The sequence below is a fragment of the Ranitomeya variabilis genome, chromosome 3, assembly GCF_051348905.1.
Source record: "Ranitomeya variabilis isolate aRanVar5 chromosome 3, aRanVar5.hap1, whole genome shotgun sequence".
Taxonomy (NCBI): Eukaryota; Metazoa; Chordata; class Amphibia; order Anura; family Dendrobatidae; genus Ranitomeya; species Ranitomeya variabilis.
Window position 1 is genome coordinate 299,105,822 of NC_135234.1, and position 16,195 is coordinate 299,122,016.

The following is a 16,195-nucleotide window of genomic DNA, read 5'->3' on the forward strand; positions in this document are numbered from 1 at the left end:
TCAATCTATGGCTCAGCTCCAAGGGCTTTATTTAGTCAGAACACAGATTTATATAACCCCTGTAAGGGGGGCTTGGCTAGGTCTAAAATGGGAGTGCTCGTATGAATTCCATTGGTTAATGGATTGGGCATAGAGCAAGTCTGTGGGTTGATCCATGAGGTCATCAGGGTGGGTTGGTCCATGAGGTCATCAAGGTAGGTGTCACTGTGGGCGGATCCATGAGGTCATCAGGGTGGGTGTCATCTTGGATAACAGCACATGGTGTGCTGATACAGGAAATGGCAGCCATCTTTAGTGTCTTACTTTGATCTGAGAAATCTTATGTAAGGTTAAAAAAAATACATGTTATGGATCGCTTCTCTCAATCTCTTATGTCTTGAGGTTAAGTATTTGATCTTATGGCTCTCCTCAACATAATCTACTATACACATTGAAATTGAAGCTTTATGGTCTTTAATACTTACATCAGGAAAGTGACTTGCTCCCTGCTGGCTTGGTTCCTGGCGGCTGTGGTCCCTGGTGGCTCTGTAAGTATAAAGAATTTATCGTTAGAACCACCCCTCAAACTAGCTAATGTGAAAGATTTAATAACCACCCTGCTCAAATGATCTGAGCAATGTTCATGCAGGCCAACAACAAAAGCTTTGAGAAATAACCCCCCCAAAAAATATACCCAAGGCACACCAGTCTGAGCTGGATTACCTACTTCAATAGTATGTGCACCATTTCCCCCCACCCAAAAAAACCCAAAAACATAATATATACCCTCATGTAAAATTGAAATGCCTACACACCAGTTGAAAATGTATTGATCACATATGATTTGAAAAGATCCCTTTAAAAATTACTTAAAAAAATTAAATATACCTTTTAAAAATTTTCAATTACCTTTTATCTTAAAAAATAAACCCTCAACCAACTCAGTATTGCATGTGTGGCCATTTGTACATACACCAGATTAAAATTTACCTTTGTGAAATGATACTATGGACATTTTGAAGAAAATTTTTATTAATTCTTTTTTAATTTTCTTTTTTCTTTACCATCACAATTAGGAGCTACAATGCTCTTTATTTTAAATACAAGTACATCCACTGGAAATGTTTTGAACAATACAATTAAAACAAAAAAAAATTGAAAGAAAAAAACCAAACACACGCAAGACACACGCTCACACACTGAAACCACATGCTGCACAGACCACACTACTTGGTAAAAACATCACAGTAAAAAAAAAAAATGCACGTTGCACTCACCCAGACGCACGGACGCATGCACTTGCAATCACCCAGACGCACGCACGCATGCACGAAAGAACACGCACAACGCATGCCACGCACGAAAGCACACAGGTGCAGGCATAACGCACGCATACAAAAGCACACAGCCGTACGCAAACACATACAGATGCACACATGCACACACAAAAGCACACAGGCTTATGCAAACACACACAGATGCACACATGCACAAAAGCACACAGGCGGACAAAAACACAAAGACGCACAGACACGCATGCACCCACAGACGCACGCAAAAATGGCAGGACTCACACTGGATGTTGCACTCGTATGGTTTTCAATTGCATAAATCAACAAGTTTATTAAATTTTAATCAGTGGAAAGGAGTACTTGGCGAATTGACATTTCGGCCAACTCGTGGCCTTATTCACAAAATCCCTGTAACAAGTAAAGGACAAAACAATATTACTGACAAATAAGTATATACATATTTACAATTATACAAAAAAAGGAAAAAATCCATATCAAGATAATTTCACTGCCGATGGTCGGACATAATTTTTAAAGATTAAAGACTCAACATTGTATCACAAAGGCAAAATTTAAAAAGGGGGGTTATACAATGGAGAGAGGTTCAGAGGAGGAATTAATGCTGGATTTTTAGCACACAATTATGGAGGAAGAACATATCCTGTTAGAACTCTGTTGCATACAAAGAAAGGACCCTTTACGTTTGGTGTGTCAGATAAAGTGATGAAGAAGCATAACCTGAAAGGAACAAAGTAACGTAAGGTCGCAGCTGAAACCCTATGTAAAGAACACCGAGGGCCTGCATGGAAACCATGAGGCCATGTAGTAGTACAGAACGGGTGTCTTCTGGATAACATATATATAGTATAGTAATAACCGTAATTCCCTCCTTAGAGCCCGGTTCCACCTATCTCCACCTCAGAGTGAGTAGTACACCATAAAGATACTGATGTAGCTGGAGTGCTAGGGAACGTAAGCCCATGCACTAAAGCCGTTTCTGCGGCTGGAACGAGACTTGTGGCTGAAATATATACATATATGAAGATGAAGCACAGCTGTGTGAACTGATTTAACCGTAAGGCATACGAAATCACTGGAATACCTGTCCTGTGGATACAGTAAACTATAGATTTCAGGCTGTGTCCGTCCTTTAAATTCTGCAGTGTCCCAGAAGGAACATAGAGGTATAGTGCTGTGGGCAAAGAAAAGAGGTGGGTGATACATGTGGGACCAAGCCTCATACGGGGAATAGTAAACTAGAAACAATGCAGTGCACGTTCATGGCATTACTAGGTACCTGTGTTATTTATATATGCAGGAGACCAGACACGTTCTGGCAGATAGTTGTAGAGGTGACCTACATGTATAATAGGGTATGCTGCTAGTGCATAGAGGCACAACGTCCCTGTTTAAAGAAAGAACAGGCTAAACAAGCTCATCCGGATGGTGGTACACTCATCTGCTTATTGTGCTGGAGTCTCACGTCTCTGCTGTATGTGCAGGCCAGGGGCAAGCGTTGGTGGCGTAGTGGAGGAAGCCGACACAGTCCTGCGTCGCGGCGGTGAGATGGCTCAGCGTAATTCATGGTGCCCGGCGTTTTATCCGATTCCCCAGTCGGTCTTGTGACCGGAAGTACAAGGGGACGCCGGCGCCTGCACATGAGGGTTCTTACTAGTGTGTGTGGGTAGGCAAAATCGGCGCTTGCGCACCCCGCACCTGGCAGGACGCCAGTGTACGGCGCCTGCGTCAGAGTGTTCCCCCTGCTGTGTATGGGACCAAATCGGCACTTGCGCACAGCGCATCACGCAAAGCGCTTGTGAATGGACATGGGGGTTCAGCGCTTGCGCATTGCGGTATGTGGCCCCACTGATCGGCATCGGCGTTTGCGTACTGAATAGTGGAAGAGGATATCAGTGCCTTGTGTTGAGTGCCTCCCAGTATGTCCCCAACAGTGTAGGACTGGTGCCCAGGAAAACCTCCTACTTACAGCAGGGAATAGCTAAACAATAATCGATATTCACTAGGGGTACAATAGACGCTGTCACTAGCGAGCCCCCAGCCGCACAAGTAAACACATCACTATAATATACATGTGGTGCAATATAACAATATTTGTAATGGTAGGAGTCCAAACTTCAAAAAAGAATGCAATAAATAAGACAAAGTAAAGAAATGAAATAAAAGGAATGAAATAGAAAAGAACAAAACCTGACCAAATGAAAAAAAATAATAAATGGAACTTTTACCTTGGAAAGTAAGTAAAATAAAACAAAGTGAACTAGCAAAAATGGTTCAAGCGACGTGGGTGTAAAGTGTCAAGTGTGTAAATCCAAAAGGTCTCTCGCTGTTTTAATCGTTGGTAGGAAACAAGGCTAGAGTTAATTTTACTCTTGAGAGTGGAAAGTTCGGTGGTGTTTAGAGTGGCAGTTAGTTGGGTTTCAATGCTTTCAATTTTTTCTTCAGTACGTTTTATGGCCTCTTGTAGGTATTCAATGGTCAGTAGAATTATGTCGAAGGAACATTTGTTTAGAATTTTTTGGAATGTAGCACAATATTTCTCATTATCTGAAAATAAGGTGGGTCGTAAATTGCAGCGTAGACCACGAGGTATCCTGGCCTGTCGATGGTATTCTCCCAATGTTGCACAATGTAAATCGTAGCTGATGAGCTTCTTCCTCTCCTTCTCCCAATCCCTCGATTTCACATCTTTGCTTTGCTTAGAAAATCTGTATTAGTCGTTATCTTTGATAGAATGGTAGAACCTGTAGATTCGTCGTATACATATATCTCGGCTGACATGGATTCGATTGGTGCTTATAGCTTACGAAGCAAATGACTATAGAAAGTAAAAAAGGACTACGGTTATTACTATACTATATATATGTTATCCAGAAGACACCCGTTCTGTACTACTACATGGCCTCATGGTTTCCATGCAGGCCCTCGGTGTTCTTTACATAGGGTTTCAGCTGCGACCTTACGTTACGATTAAAACAGCGAGAGACCTTTTGGATTTACACACTTGACACCTTACACCCACGTAGCTTGAACCACGAGATAGACTGGCTAACGTAATTTTTTCTCCTATATAGGCCAACTGACCCCTTGCACAACCAACTTCAATGATAAATGCGTTTTGGCTGGTAAGATGCATACCCCATTAGTCCTTTTTTAAGTTTCCTTACATTAGCTCCCCATTTTCCCCATTCATTTTTTTCAGTTTTTTTCAGTTTTTTCATTTTTGCTAGTTCACTTTGTTTTATTTTACTTACTTTCCAAGGTAAAAGTTCCATTTATTATTTTTTTTCATTTGGTCAGGTTTTGTTCTTTTCTATTTCATTCCTTTTATTTCATTTCTTTACTTTGTCTTATTTATTTCATTCTTTTTTGAAGTTTGGACTCCTACCATTACAAATATCGTTATATTGTACCACATGTATATTATAGTGATGTGTTTACTTGTGCGGCTGGGGGCTCGCTAGTGACAGCGTCTATTGTACCCCTAGTGAATATCGATTATTGTTTAGCTATTCCCTGCTGTAAGTAGGAGGTTTTCCTTTGCACCAGTCCTACACTGTTGGGGACATACTGGGAGGCACTCAACACAAGGCACTGATATCCTCTTCCACTATTCAGTACGCAAATGCCGATGCCGATCAGTGGGGCCACATACCGCAATGCGCAAGCGCTGAACCCCCATGTCCATTCACAAGCGCTTTGCGTGATGCGCTGTGCGCAAGTGCCGATTTGGTCCCATACACAGCAGGGGGAACACTCTGATGCAGGCGCCGTACACTGGCGTCCTGCCAGGTGCGGGGTGCGCAAGCGCCGATTTTGCCTACCCACACACACTAGTAAGAACCCTCATGCGCAGGCGCCGGCGTCCCCTTGTACTTCCGGTCACAAGACCGACTGGGGAATCAGATAAAACGCCGGGCACCATGAATTACGCTGAGCCATCTCACCGCCGCGACGCAGGACTGTGTCGGCTTCCTCCACTACGCCACCAACGCTTGCCCCTGGCCTGCACATACAGCAGAGACGTGAGACTCCAGCACAATAAGCAGATGAGTGTACCACCATCCGGATGAGCTTGTTTAGCCTGTTCTTTCTTTAAACAGGGACGTTGTGCCTCTATGCACTAGCAGCATACCCTATTATACATGTAGGTCACCTCTTCAACTATCTGCCAGAACGTGTCTGGTCTCCTGCATATATAAATAACACAGGTACCTAGTAATGCCATGAACGTGCACTGCATTGTTTCTAGTTTACTATTCCCTGTATGAGGCTTGGTCCCACATGTATCACCCACCTCTTTTCTTTGCCCACAGCACTATACCTCTATGTTCCTTCTGGGACACTGCAGAATTTAAAGGACGGACACAGCCTGAAATCTATAGTTTACTGTATCCACAGGACAGGTATTCCAGTGATTTCGTATGCCTTACGGTTAAATCAGTTCACACAGCTGTGCTTCATCTTCATATATGTATATATTTCAGCCACAAGTCTCGTTCCAGTTGCAGATACGGCTTTAGTGCATGGGCTTACGTTCCCTAGCACTCCAGCTAGGTCAGTATCTTTATGGTGTACTACTCACTCTCAGGTGGAGATAGGTGGAACCGGGCTCTAAGGAGGGAATTACGGTTATTACTATACTATATATATGTTATCCAGAAGACACCCGTTCTGTACTACTACATGGCCTCATGGTTTCCATGCAGGCCCTCGGTGTTCTTTACATAGGGTTTCAGCTGCGACCTTACGTTACTTTGTTCCTTTCAGGTTATGCTTCTTCATCACTTTATCTGACACACCAAACGTAAAGGGTCCTTTCTTTGTATGCAACAGAGTTCTAACAGGATATGTTCTTCCTCCATAATTGTGTGCTAAAAATCTAGCATTAATTCCTCCTCTGAACCTCTCTCCATTGTGTAACCCCCCCTTTTTAAATTTTCCCTTTATGATACAATGTTGAGTCTTTAATCTTTAAAGAGTATGTCCGACCATCGGCAGTGAAATTATCTTGATATGGATTTTTTCCTTTTTTTGTATAATTGTAAATATGTATATACTTATTTGTCAGTAATATTGTTTTGTCCTTTGCTTGTTACAGCGATTTTGTGAACAAGGCCACGGGTTGGCCGAAACGTCAATTCGCCAAGTACTCCTTTCCACTGATTCAAATTTAATAAACTTGTTGATTTATGCAATTGAAAACCATGCGAGTGCAGTGATTTTTCGGACTTCATGACGTGTGGGATTAAATATCCCGTTCACTGGCACCGTGAACTATATTGATTGAGTGCTAGCTTTCATTACTTTCTATAGTCACACTGGATGTTGGCAGGCCTCAGGCTGGAGCTGGACGCTGGCTGGCTTCACAGTGGAAGGCCTCAGGCTGGAGCTGGACTCTGGCAGGACGCTGGCTGGTTCAGGACGATGGCAGGCCTCTGGCTGTATTCAGGTTTATATAGCTGTGGCTCTGGCTGTCTTCTGGCTTCTGTCTGTCATGAGTCTTTCTAGCACATTTGGGGGTGACGCCCCAGGCCAGGTTTATATAGATTTGGGGCCTGTCTGGCCAATTGGCTACAAATTCCTGATTCTTTTCCAAAGATTTTATTTGGATTTTAAAATAACAGGCAAGAAAAGGGAATAAGGGTGGGATAGGACGGTGGGGGGGGGGAGGGGAGGGGGGGTGGAAGAGGGAGGGGCATAGGGAAAAATATCAATACAACAATATAACAGTGATATACACTTATAAGGTACATAATGTCCAGGTCATAAGGTTTAAACAAAACAACTGCAAACCAACGCATAGACAAATAAACAGACGAGAGATTGCAAGCCAATTAAGGCCAATCATATGTGAGCAAATATTTAACAAGGATTGAACCGTTAGTGCACAGAGTATAAAATTAAATGGTATTGCACCTAGAATTTGGTGGTGAGGGAATTAAGTAATGGGGGACGGAAAGGCCTTGTCCCATTTGTTCCATTTTTTGTAAAATCTTGCAAACTGATTGCTAATCAGAGCAAATTTCAGTTCATGTGATCTATGTTGCTGGACTAGGTGTAGGATAGCCTCTGGATTTGGGAGTATTTTGTTTTTCCAGTGGAAAGTGATGAGATTTTTTGCTACAAGACAAAGATGAATAAAAATGGGTTGGAGTGCCAAGTCTAATTCGTCCAGGTTGAGGGAAAGAAGGGCCATTTGAGGGGTGAGGGTTAAAGTTTTGTTAGAGTTTGTTGAGAGTGGTAGAGATCCAAGACCAGACTATTTTGACTCTAGGACATTCCCAGAGCATATGTAATAGATCTCCCTTGAAGCCGCAGTCTCTCCAGCAAAGGGGTGAGGATGAGTTTGAAGGACCGAAGTGTGCTAATTTTGCCGGGGTAAGGTACCAATTACTAATAGTTTTAAAGTATGTTTCTTGAAGAGAGAATGAGATTGTGGAGTCGTACGTTTTGGAGAGAGCTTCTTCCCATTGCTCAGGAGAAAAGGTGGATTTTAGGGTTTTTTCCCAGGTGATCATATAAGGGCTTTTTGACAAACTATCGTCATTGTTGAAAGAGTCATAGAGAAAACCATGACTCCAGAAGATTTTATGATGAGGATTGAGTAAGACTTTTATTGAGGAGTGGGTAAAGTTCTTTTTTTTTTTTTAGAAAAGCGAGGACATTATCTTTTAGGAGGATGAATTCTAAGAAAAAGGAGTGAGGAATGTTAAAGTTTTTCCTCAGGGATGAAAAGTCTAAGAAATTGGAGCCGTTGTTGATATCTCCCAATTTTGTGATTTTAAATTCTGGCCAGATTGTAGGGAGGGTTATATTAGATAGACTAAAGATAAGAGTAAGGGGTATGTTTTTAAGAATGGAGAATTTGTGTGTCCGTCTGCTTGGTTTGGAGAATTTACGCCAGGCTTGGGCGATGGCCTGGAATAGAGGGTGAGCGTTGCAGTGAGGAAGATGGTTTGAGATTGCTTGAGTGATGATATTACTTAACTGTTTGCCATTATTTAAAAATAATTCCAAGTCAAACCAGGCCGGAGGTTCACGTTGGAAAATCCAATGGACACTTTGTTTAATCAGAAGGGTTTGATAATGGGCAATAATGTTAGGAAGGCCCATCCCACCATTCCCTTTCCTCCTGTATAATGATGAGGAAGAAGTCCTGGCTTTTTTTCCTCCCCACAAGAAGGTTTTGAACAAGGTTTGGATATTTGTTAGAAGTATGACCGGGATGGGCAGAGGGAGACATCGGAGAACATATAGAATTTTTGGAAGGGTATGTGTTTTAAGGATATAATTTTTTCCCCACCAAGAGAGATTTTTTTCTTTAAAGATTAAGCAGTCTTTGATTATTGAGTCTGTCAAATTTCTCAGAATTATCTTCACCGTAAGTTGGAGATTGTTGCAGAGAGTAATACCTAGATAAGGAATCTCTCTGTTGCACCAGTTGAGGGATGTTTTATCCTTTATTGCATCCGTTTGTTTAGTCTCAAGATTAAGAGGAAGGATGTTCGATTTTGATTGGTTGATTTTGTAGTTAGATAGATCTGAGAACTCGTCCAGCTCACTAAAAACCTCAGATGAAGAGTTTTGGGGGTCAGTTAAAGTCAAAATGATATCGTCCGCGAATAGGCTTATTTTGTGTTCCTTGTGTTGGGTATGGATACCTTTAATTTTGGCATTGCTACGAATGTGTTCGGTTAGGGGTTCAAGGGCCAAGTTGAAAAGTAGGGGTGATAGGGGGCACCCCTGTCTGGTGCCATTTGAGATAGTAAAGGGGTTTGAGATATGGTTGTTGGAGGTTATTTTCGCGCTTGGGTTTGAGTATAGTGCCATAATTGTAGTCACTAGTTTTTGATCGAATCCAAATTTGAAAAGAGTGTGTCTAAGGAAGTCCCAATTTATGCGGTCAAAGGCCTTCTCGGCATCTAGTGATATTAAAGTTGTTGGGGTTTTTGTTGAATTGGCGTACCTGATGGCGTTTATCAATCTCCTTGTGGCGTCTGCGGGCTGTCTCCCATGTGTGAATCCCATTTGGTCGTTGGCCAGAAGATATGGGAGAAAATTACTCAACCTGTTGGCTAATATTTTGGAGAACAGTTTTATGTCTGTGTTGATGAGGGAAATGGGGCGATAATTGGTCAATAATTCAGGGTCACCTTTAGGTTTCGGGATCAGGACAATCGAGGCCTCAAGCATTTCCTTTGGAAATAACCCCTGGTCTGCGGCGAAGTTGAATGCTTCTGCAAGGTGGGGAGATAAGAGTTTACTGAAGGTTTTGTAATATGAATTATTAAAACCGTCGGGGCCTGGGGATTTGTGAAGGGGGAGTTTGTTAATAGTATCTTCTATTTCAATAGGGGAAAAAGGGGCAGACATAAAGGCCAAGTCAACGGTTGATAAAGAGGGAAGATTAATTGAGTTGAGGTAATCATTGATAGCTGACGAGTTGGGTTGGGAAGAGGAAGAAGTTGAATTGAGGTTATATAATTTTTGGTAGAAATGGGCAAATTCATTAACTATATCTTGGGGGTGGGATAATATACCGTTTTTGGAGGTGGCTACTATTCTGTTGATTCTATTATAAATTCTTTTATTCTTTACCCTATTTGACATGAACAAAGTCGGTTTATTTAGTGCGGAGTAATATTTATATTTTGAAGATTTTACTACTGCATCGTAAGGAGTGGTGATGAGTGACTTGAGATTTTGTCTCAAGGTCAAGAGTTCAGTTTGGAGAGAGGAGGATTGGGAATGGTGGGCTAGTATTTCGGATTCTTTATTGTGGATTTGGGTTTGGACTTCCAAGATTTTCCTTCTATTTTCTTTTTTAATTTTTGACGAAATGTCAATGAAAGTACCTCTGAGTACAGCCTTGTGAGTACACCAATTATTAAAAGGGTTGGTTGAGGAGGATTTGTTCTCTATGAAGAATTGGGAAATGGCCTTTTCTATTTTTTGCTTGTGGAAGGTGTCGTGGAGGATGCTAGAGTTACATCTCCACATATTGGCTTTCTTAAGAGGGGGACCTAATTGAATAAGACTGTGTACTGGTGAATGATCCGAGAAAGATTTTTTGCCTATAGAGATCTCCTGGAGTCTGGGGAGAGTGAACACGTCCGTAAGGATTAGATCAATCCGGGATGCGGACTGGTGTACGTCTGAAAAGAAAGTGTACTCTCTTGACGACGTATTTAGGCACCTAAAGACGTCGAAAAGTTCGTTTTTAAAGATCCACTGATTTAGGTTATCTGAGGGACTGCGGGTGTGTGAGGAGGAGTCTATAGTACTATCCGGTGTAATGTTGAAATCTCCAGCAAGAATTAGTTCACCTTTCCTAACCTTGGAGATAGTTTTCATAAGCTTGTTAAGAAAGCGAATTTGGTGACGGTTGGGGGCATAAAGGTTTACTAGGGTACAGATTTGGTCATTGATTTTGCAGATCAAGATGAGGTATCTACCGTTAGTATCTTTATGTTCCTCTATGATTTCAAAAGGAGTTGAGGAACTTATCATAGTGATTACACCTGCTTTTTTCTGGGGACCACAGGATGTAAAAATGTGGGGGAACTTTTTGTGATAGAGGTGTGGGTGGTTGTTAATCATGAACTTTGACTCCTGAAGGCATGCAATGTCTATGTGTGATCTTTCTAGTTCCCTCCAGAGGGAAAACCTCTTCCATGGGCTATTTAGGCCTTTCACATTGTAGGAGGTGAGTTTGAAACTCATGATGGGTCTAATTTGGATTAGGTGCGGGGATGATCAGTAGAGAGCTAAGTAACTTGGAACCTGGAACAGATGGATACAATGATATAGACTGAACCAGTACTTGAATACAATCGGTGTATATCAGTAAAAAAAAAAAAAAAAAAAAAAGCAACCTGTAAAGAGAAAGGCAGATTATTAACAGTAAGCAATAAACATAAGCAGAACACTAAGTAGTGATCTGCTACTAAACACACGGGGTATTTCACATGGACGGGTAATAGTGAAACCCAAAGTAGGCATAAAGAGAATCTAGTAGACAATGAAGTTATTTCTCATGTTCCAGTATTTTGTCTTGGTCTGGAGATGGATCTTAGGAAGTTGGCACCTTCCTCTGGAGTGAAGACAGGGATAACTTTGCCCTGGTGGCGGATTAGGAGCTTGAGGGGGAATCCCCAATTGTACGGGATTCCTTTATCCCTGAGGGCAGAGGTGACGCCGGAGAATGAGCGTCTAGCATCTAATGTGAATTTTGACAAGTCAGGAAAGACCTTCAGATTGCTATACGGGTCTGGGAACGTTTTTTGGTCCTTTAGGTATTTTAGAATTTTTTCTTTCGTTTGGAAGAAGTGTACCCTCAGGATTGTGTCCCTTGGGACTTCGGCTGCTAATTTTGGGGGCCGCGGAAGTCTATGAGCCCTGTCTATCTCAAGATCAGAAGAGGAGAGGTTTGGTATAGCTGATTTGAAGATGTCTTTAATGTGGTCAGAGAGACGTTCTGGAGGAATGCTTTCCGGGATGCCTCGTATCTTTAAATTATTGCGGCGGCTTCTATCTTCCACGTCTGAGATTTTAAGCTTGAGTTTGTATACCTCAGCAGAAAGTTCCTCTAAGTCAAAGGACGAGTTAGCTGATTTTCGTTCAAGTTTTTGTAGTCTCTCTTCATGGTTGGTAATCTTTTCAGAGAGCTTTTCAAACATTGAATTTAATTTGAGGTCAATCTGTTTACTTTGTTCTTTGAAGTTTTTGTCCATATCCCTTCCCATTTTTTCCATTTTTTCAGATAGTCTGTCCAAGTATGAGAGTACGTCTCCCTGTGGCGGTTCGAGACCTACTTTGGATCCCTTTAAAGATGGAAAATCATCCTCATAATTATAGTTTGGGGAATTTTTCTTGGCCTTGGGTTTCACGGGGGAGGAATTTGGAGAGATATCCTCTGACTCCTCATCCGAGCCAGATTGTTCGTGTGAAGAGGTATAAACCTTTCCCCATGTTCCTGGAGCGTTTCTTTTAAGGCTCCGAGAAGTGTCCATCTCCGCGAGGATTTGGTTGTTTTTACCAGTATTTACGGGTATGCATTGGGGGTAGTAAGATTGCTTTGTAGGAGTGTTAAGCCTGCGTGGTGAGCGGGATCTACTTCTATTAGTAGCAGTAGCTCTATCGCTGTTAACTTGGCGTTGTGAATGAGCTTTGTTGCTTTTTGGTAGGTTAGGGATTTTTGAGGCAGGAGAGGACCCTTTGTTTCTAGTGGTGCTCATTCTGGAGATAAGGTGAGATTTTATAGATGTATAAAGAGTTGACCGGCTCACCCCCCTTGTTTGTTTTTATGTTTCCCCCTTTTTCACTTGAATAGTGGTGACTGATACGTAATAAGAGGTGACAGATTTAGAAGATATAGGTTCACAGAGATTATGGGGAAATGAGCTTCTCCTTTAAAATATAAGCCACTAGGTGGTGCTGTGGTGTTGTGTTCCCCAGAGCAGTCTCTCTAATAGGAATTGTGAGCTTTGGGCTTGTTATTATTACAGCTCAGCTCTCTGTCTCTTTAAGAGTGAAGGGAGTGAGATTAACCCTTGCTTGTATGGTAGCACAGCAGGGCTTCCTGCTCAGGCAGTGTGATTAACCCCTCCTCAGATTTTAGTATTTCTTGGGGCAAGAGGGATGTGAGAGTCTGTTATTATCCTCTGTAAATACAACCACAGCGGCTCCCTGCTAGTACAGTTTATGGTATGTATTATTATTATTAGTCCTCTTCTTAGGCTCCCAGCCGTATAATAAAGAGAGACCCCCCCTGATGTAGGCACAAATTAGTTCCACAGCTTTGCTCCCTGACTCCTAGTGAGCTGTGATCCTTATCTCTATATCAGCGCTGCCTGTCTGTTCTTTTAGAGCAGCCGCTCTGCTGCCTGCTGTGCTTGTCAGCTCTAGAGGGATTCTGTGTCTTTTCTGCAGGGCAGGTGGCAGCGTCTAGTGGTGCTCTTTCTCCTGGCTGGTTCCCTCTTAGCTACAACTAGTGAGGCGGGGGAGGGATCGCCGTCCTGCTTGTTCAGTCTATTAGTGTTGCAGCTGCTTAATCTCCTGGCCAGTGATAAGGAAGTGTGCAGGGCTGTCACCCACAGTGAAGGCTAGGGCCAGGGGAGACCAGTAGCACTGTGACAGTGAAGCTAAAGGGCTTACCCCAGCTGAAGTGCTGTCACAAAGGGTCCGGATCTTTGTCCTTGCGATGGTGCAGGGGTTCAGCAGTATCCGTTTTTCAAGGGGGGCTTCAGTGTCACCTTTCTCCTCGGGAACACTCTCAAAGTGCTGGAGGGTATGGAGGGGACCCCTGTTATCTTGGGTCTCCAGTGGTTGCAGATCTCCAAGGAGAGAGAGGATGAGGAGCCAGGCCGCATGTAGAAATTTAGTCCCTGGCTTCAGGCCTGTGAGGAGGTATAGGCCGCAAAGTCCTCAAAAAGGGCCAAAATTAGACCAAAATGATCTTGAAAGATCCGGTGACTTATTAGGATGCTAATATAGTGGAATCTGAGCTTGGATGGTTCAAAACCGTCGCAGATTAAGTCGGATTTTGTGGGTTTCAATGGAGCACCCGGTTCCTATGTCCTCATGGTACAAGGCACAGGCCACGCCCCAAAATTCCTGATTCTGAGCATGCTCAGTGTAAAAAACGGATTCCAGCGCTGGATTCCGTCATACGACGTGTCACGACGGATCCTGCGTCCATAGGCTTCCATTCGACGACGTATGCCACAGGATCCGTTGCGACACGTTTTCCCGACGCAGACAAAAAAACGTTACAGTGAACGTTTTTTCCAGACGACGGACCGCCAAAACACGACGGATCCGTCGCACGACGGATGCGACGTGTGGCCATCCCTCGCAATCCATCGCTAATGCAAGTCTATGGGAAAAAAAAACGGATCCTGCGGGCACATTTGCAGGATCCGTTTTTTACCCAAAACGACGCATAGCGACGTATCTGAAAAGACGAAAGTGTGAAAGTAGCCTAAGGCTATGTGCCTACATTGCGGATTCGTGTTAGGATTTTTACGCACCATTTTTGAAAAATCCGCAGGTAAAAGGCACTGCGTTTCCAGTGTTTTTTGTGCGGATTTCACCTGCAGATTCCTATTGAGGAACAGGTGTAAAACGCTGCGGATTCCACACACAGAATTGACATGCTGCGGAAAATACTACGCAGCGTGTCCGCACGATATTTTCCGCACCATGGGCACAGCGGATTTGGTTTTCCATAGGTTTACATGATACTGTAAAACATGATGGAAAACTGCCACAAATCCACAGCGGCCAATCCGCACCGTGCGCACATAAGCCTAATTCTAACCCTAATTCTAACCCTAACCCTAATTGCAACCCTATCCCTAATTGCAACCCTAATCCTAACCCTAACCCTAGTGGAAAAATAAGAATAAGTATGTTTTCTTTATTTCATTATTTTCCCTACCTATGGGGGTGATAAGGGGGAGTTTTATTTACTATTTTTTTATTTTTATCACTGTGATAGAACCTATCACAGTGATCAAAATGTACCTGGAACGAATCTGCAGGCCGGCAGATTCGGCGGGCGCACTGCGCATGCGCCCGCCATTTTGGAAGATGGCAGCGTCCATCGCTGAAGACGGATGGACACCGGGACTCGGTAAGTATGGGGGGTGGGATCGGACAGCGGGGGGGCAGGTGGAAGGGAGGGCAGCGGAGCACAGAGCGGTGTCCCAAACTCTACATCACTTCATTGGTTTATCAGGGACCTAGTTACTGTATTAGAGACTACGAGGTCTTCTGTTTACAGAGTCTGTTATACATATTCAGTTTACATCTGTTCTCTATTCCAGTACTTACATCTACATGTACTTGTGGCCATATCTGCAAGGTATAATATATATATATATATATATATATATATATATATATATATATATATATATATATATATACACATATATATATATATCTCAATACCAAAATTTCCAGATTCATTATAGTGACTACTGTCAGTCACCCAACCATCACATATACCTCCATAAATTAGCTATATCAATCAAGAGAGCAAATGGAAGTTTATATAAAAAATTAGCAAACTTTATTGAGAACAATATGCATGGTTAAAACACAGGCACATGTCAGCAAATGACTGTGCAATTGACAATATATATATATGGGATTTTGTTATTTGATGCTATTTTTTTCACAATATGAATATGCTGTCCATATAGAAGCCTATAATATCTTTATTACCTTCCTAATTTTTCTAGCACAGGTGCTTGCCTTATTACAGGCTTTGTGTATTTAAATGTTTTACTTGTTTTTAAATGTTCATGTCCTGTGTTATATTGTAATAAAGCTGTGTTTTTTTGGTCCAATCTTTGCGTTTTGGAGATCCCCAGTTTGTATGGCCTATTCTCTGTTTTGTTTTTCAGGGGAGGAAAGACTGACAGCGGCAGCAGATCCCCACTGTCAGTTGGTGGTGGGGCAGATCGAGGTCTCCAGCCATTGCCGATGATATTGCAGTATCGGCCATGGCTGGATTGTAATATTTCACCAAGTTTCACTGGTGAAATATTAGAAATTGCTTGGATTGGCTGTTGAAAGTGAAACAGCCAATCAGAGCGATCGTAGCCATGTGGGGGCAAAGCCAACCCCCCTGGGCTGAAGTACCACTCCCCCTGTCCCTGCAGATCGGGTGAAATTTTAGTTAACCCTTTCACCCGATCTGCAGGAACGCGATCCTGCCATGATGCCACACAGGCGTCACAGGTCGGATTGGCACCGACTTTCATGACGCCTACGTGGCGTCACAGGTCAGGAAGGGGTTAATCGCTTTTTACAGTATTTTTGTGGTATTGCATGGAAAAAACATGTAATTTTGGGGGTTTTGAATTGTTTTTGTTTACAGTGTTTAACAATCA

General features: G+C 42.6%; 3 long non-coding RNA genes across 4 annotated transcripts in view; 2 read left to right on the forward strand and 1 right to left on the reverse strand.

The window, feature by feature from the left end:
- Positions 1-16,195, forward strand: part of LOC143815872 (uncharacterized) — a 400,109-nt gene that overhangs the window by 335,843 nt on the left and 48,071 nt on the right. The gene's annotated exons all lie outside the window — the stretch shown is intronic.
- LOC143818181 (uncharacterized) overlaps positions 1-16,195 on the reverse strand; it is a 20,905-nt gene continuing 4,710 nt past the window's right edge. Inside the window, exons 1-4 of one of the 2 annotated variants that reach the window (XR_013224364.1) lie at positions 2,374-2,430; positions 1,554-1,679; positions 465-525; positions 1-318 (exon numbers count right to left, since the gene is read on the reverse strand). This is a non-coding gene — a long non-coding RNA (uncharacterized LOC143818181). Of the gene's footprint in view, positions 319-464; positions 526-1,553; positions 1,680-2,373; positions 2,431-16,195 lie in introns of those variants that run through there. The other variant, XR_013224365.1, reaches the window with a different exon arrangement.
- LOC143818182 (uncharacterized) overlaps positions 12,849-16,195 on the forward strand; it is a 16,320-nt gene continuing 12,973 nt past the window's right edge. The window contains exon 1 of the long non-coding RNA XR_013224366.1: positions 12,849-12,998. This is a non-coding gene — a long non-coding RNA (uncharacterized LOC143818182). The remainder of the gene's footprint in view (positions 12,999-16,195) is intronic.